This window comes from Mandrillus leucophaeus, unplaced genomic scaffold, assembly GCF_000951045.1.
Source record: "Mandrillus leucophaeus isolate KB7577 unplaced genomic scaffold, Mleu.le_1.0 Scaffold223, whole genome shotgun sequence".
Lineage (NCBI taxonomy): Eukaryota > Metazoa > Chordata > Mammalia > Primates > Cercopithecidae > Mandrillus > Mandrillus leucophaeus.
Window position 1 is genome coordinate 1,751,522 of NW_012102288.1, and position 4,754 is coordinate 1,756,275.

General features: G+C 34.9%; 1 long non-coding RNA gene across 1 annotated transcript in view; it reads right to left on the reverse strand.

The window, feature by feature from the left end:
- Positions 1-1,448: 1,448 nt before the first annotated feature.
- Positions 1,449-4,754, reverse strand: part of LOC105540593 — a 149,281-nt gene continuing 145,975 nt past the window's right edge. The window contains exons 3-4 of the long non-coding RNA XR_001006214.1: positions 4,280-4,354; positions 1,449-4,184 (exon numbers count right to left, since the gene is read on the reverse strand). This is a non-coding gene — a long non-coding RNA (uncharacterized LOC105540593). The remainder of the gene's footprint in view (positions 4,185-4,279; positions 4,355-4,754) is intronic.

Below are 4,754 nucleotides of genomic sequence, written 5' to 3' on the forward strand. Positions count from 1 at the left end.
TGAGCATGTTGTAAAACAACAGAAAATGAAGACTGTAGTGAACCAGATACTACCTACCCTTATCAGTTCCAGTGGACTGTTGCCGTATGGGAATGCAGGCCCAGGATTTCCAGATCTTCTCATTTTTCCAGAAAAACTAGTCTCATCTGTGAAATCTCTTGATTGTTAAATGTTGGAAACTGATTCCACTTTTTATTCTGTACAGGTTAAAAAAAGAAAAAAACAAACAAAAATACCCCACTATCCATGCCTGTAGGTCAGAGTAGGCCAGCAGATCACCAATATACAGTTTCTACTAAATACTAATGTTAATACAAGAAAAATATTTGCCTTATTGGTTTACAAGTTCCAGAAGAGTGGAACCAAAACTAAGTTCTAAGTAATTAGCGTCAGGTAAAATAAGGCTATAGCACAATTATCATGGAGAGGATGAAGACCAAAGTCCTGAGTAAAGTATTTTCCTAAATTTCCATCCTTCACGCCTGTGATCCAGTCATATGCAATCACTTGTTCTTGAATAAACCATATACTCTGTCACTTCCAGGCCTTTGCACATGCAGGCCCTGGTGCCTAGATAACCTCCATACCTTCCTCTTGCTTTTATCAATCACCTTATCTTCATGCTCCAGATCCCAGGTCAAGTCTCATTTGTTCCAGCTAACAGAGAGCAACTCCACACCCTATCTGATGCTTTTGCAGTGCAAAGCTCTATGCTTTATCATTCACACAGTACTATTCTTGTCTGTTTTCTTGTATTTCTTCATGATGAATCCAGAAGCAACTTAAATGCAAAATCCCTGTTTTAGTAGTATTTGTAGTCTTAACTTCTAAAACATTGTATGGAACATAGTTAGTGAACAATATTTCTTAAATGAATATATGTGAAATCATGTAATAAAGATATATTTTATAACCTTTCAGATAATTAATTTGAAAGATAAAAATATTATTTCACATAGGAAATGAGTAGCATTTCTATTTTCAGGTTACACAACTTCCTGAGAATAGTTTATATTTATTTTTAAAATTATAAGCAAAAGGCAGGTCCTTTCCATTTCTTCCTGACTTAAAAGTAGATATGATGGCTGGATTGATGGCAGCCATGTTGTAATCACAAGGAAAAGGCTTAGAGAATTAATGCAGATGTCAGACCTGACATAGTTAAGTCATTAAGCCAACTCCACCATCCAATAATGTCTGGGATTCGTTTTTGATAAAAATTAACTGGTTTTTTTTTTTTAATTCTAAGCTAAGGTACTTTAAAGAGGGGCAGTATCTACTCAAGAAAAAAGCATCATTCTAGGAGGAAAGATTTATTCTGGTAAAGGGAAATAAAAAATTATAGCATATGTGAATTAATGAAGCTTCTTAGAAGAAAAAGCTGACCTACATGAATTAAATTATTATTATTTACTATCTCTTCCAAACAAATGCACATACATACAAAGTTACTCACTAAATTGAAAGGATATTTTATTTCAGCAGAAAATAAGTAGCACTTAGAAACCAGGGTATTTGTACATAAAGCAAAGAATGGGCTATACAGTACACAAAAACAAGAAGGGAAAAATCCATACAATTACATTAACCGTTTTTTTCCAGTGGAACATAATGAATGCAAACATCTCCTTTGTTTCTTTCACACCATTACCTGTGAGGTTTTTAAAAATACACTTGAAGTGAACACTAGGACATTTTTAATATGCCAATGACTTCATTTTATTAATACTGCTTCCAAGTTATACAATCCCTAACTCAAGTTTCAGTTAGTATTTGCAAATGAAAGACAACCTAAATGGAGTTACGTTTTCTCTGTTCTTTTGAAAACAACTTTGTTAAACTGTTAAACCGACTAAGGCAGTGGTTTCTATTATTTTTCAATAATAGAAAAATATAAATTGCAAAAATATTAAAGTGTCTTTCTAGCAGAGTCCATAGGGTGAGTAAAAAGCATTATTCAAAGAGTCTGAATAAGGGAGGACATCGTCACTGGCTCCATCTTCTGTCTCAGAGACACCTCAGTCTTGAAATACTGGGTCAGTATTCTCAGAAGTGGAAGGACGTGTCAGGATAATCTGAAGTACCTTTGAGATAATCAGAGGCTGTCAACAAATAAGATGGACGGATTTTTGAAAGTAAGGAGGCTAATGGAAAAATAAGCCAAATGCCAGGAATTGCCATAGAATATGAGTAATCAAGTCAATGTAGCTACAGACAAAGCTGTGACAAAAGCATGGATAAAATACGTGGAAAATGTTTTAAGCGGTGGCATGAAAAAAATGGATGCAGTGAATCCAATTACGGCCAGTAAGCCAATAAAACAGTGTTAAACACTCTAAGAGTGTCAGTCTAACTCTGATATTTTATTACCAACATGTGACATGTGCATTATCTGTGCATCAGATGATAATAAGTGCTGGGGTTCACCTGTACATTAAAAGGCCTTGTAAGAATTTGCATAGATTTTGGTACACTATACAGGAGTCTAAAAACATTTTTTTTTTCTTTCAAACTATACTCTTTAACAGTCACTAAAGCAAAATGATTTAATCAGTATCCCAAATGCTAACAAATGAGTGTGTTGTTTGCAAGCAGCATTTAGCAAGGCAGATTTCACGAAAGTGAAATCCTCATTAGTTTTGTATTATGAAATACAGACAAGAACCATAAAAGGTCAGAGGACAGATATTCAAATCTTTGCCAAAAAGCCTCTTCAAATTTAGCTATTCTATGGCCACTATACATTGCCAGGACTCACTGTTAAGAAGAAATCTTTAGATTTCTTCTAGAAATCTAAAGAGATCCCCATTCTGGACGGGGATCATCCAGAATGCGAGATTAACATAACATTTTAAAACTGCAAAGAGTGGGAAAATAAGGTCACATTGGGAATGCAGTCCCAGCACATTGAGCTTTTACTATCTTGTAGTAAAATGTGCATATGTATGTTCTGTGTGCCTGGCATTTTATTCATAAAAAAAAGCATGCATAACAGAGATTAGAACCACAGTGGACCTCATCTATGCTATAAAGGAATAAACAGATGAAAGCAAATCTGGATGAGAAAATTAAGTGAGTCAGGCTCAGGAAATGAAAGCAAGTGTGTCTTATACTTTCTAACACACAACATGGCCAAATATTTATAGTCAAAACTTGGTAGAGAGCTCTAGCAATTATTGCTTCTAGCCATTTAGGTCCCTGGTTTTGAAAGAACATTTTAGGATTACTGATTTTCCAGATAGTAGGAGGCAGTGTAAGAAACAATGTTTTCATCATAGAATGTGTAATATTAAACTACAACAAATGTACTTATTTAATCTCTCATTTCTAACTTCAGAAAATCAGAGCAGCCTTCCTATTATTGTGGGTTAAATGAGGCTTTATCACAAACGTAAGTCATTTGAAGTCCATAGCTCCTTGAGTGATATGCATAACTAAAAGGACCTGAGAATCACAGACCTCAATCTCATGTCCGGATAATTGAGAAGAAAATCTAAAAAATTGAGTTGCTAAACGTAGATTTACTTCCAAAAGCTTTAGTGATAAACTTCTAGCTTTTTGAATATGTTTTGTGTATACTAGAAAGCCTGCATTTCCTTTCGTCATATCAAAACAATTTGACTGTTCTCTTTCCCGCGTGTTGCTACACTGTGAAAGAGTGTGGGATGTCCCTTTTCTCTAAGACCATGCTTTTCAAAAAGTGATCCAATGACCCCTTATGCAATCTTCACTGTGCTACTAGTTAAGCAGCTAAAATATGAAGGCCACACTCCCCACTTCTAAATGAAAATGTTTAATGATAGAGGTCAGGAATCTGCATTTTAACAAAGTTTGAGAACTGGTCCTAGGGAATGTGACCGCTCTACTATTTTTAGCTGTGACACTTAATTCAGATACTCCCATCAGGAGACTATCAAAATCTTTAGATAATATTTAATTTTAAAACTTATCTTTTATGAGGGTCCACTAACTTAATTCAGAGGGCTTACTTAATTCAGCTATTTATTGTTACATATATTGCCTTAAAAAGGATAAGGCTTAATTATATACAAAATTCAATATATAAGGCCGGGCGTGGTGGCTCATGCCTGTAATCCTAGCACTTTGGGAGGTCGAGGCGGGCAGATCTCTTGAGGTCAGGAGTTCGAAACCAGCCTGGCGAACATGATGAAACCCCATCTCTACTAAAAATACAAAAAAAAAAAAATTAGCCAGGTGTGGTGGTGGGCACCTGTAATCCCAGCTACTTCGGAGGGTAAAGCATGATAACTGCTTGAACCCGGGAGGCAGATTTTGCAGTGAGCCAAGATCATGCCATTGCACTCCAGCCTGGGCAACAAGAGCAAGACTCCATCTCAAAAACAAAAAAAGAGAATTCAGTATATGATAAAGTTGGTATTGCAAATCACTAACGCAAAGATTGGCTTTTTATAAGTCATGCTGGACAACTGATTAGCCATTTGAAAAAGATAAAATTAGATCAGTTCTTCACACCATATACAAGAATAAATTCCAAATGAATCAAAGTGTAAAGAATAAAACTTTACAAGTACTAGGGGATAAAGATGGATGAATTCCTCTATAAGAAAAGCCTTTCTAACTGTGACTAAAAATTCAGATGTAATTAAAGAGTCAAGTGATAAACTTAACTAAATGAAAATTAAAGTTTTACAAGGAAAAAAAATAAGCAAAATCAAATAACAAAGTACAAGCTAGGATAAAATATTTGCGCTCTCTCTATACATATATTATAT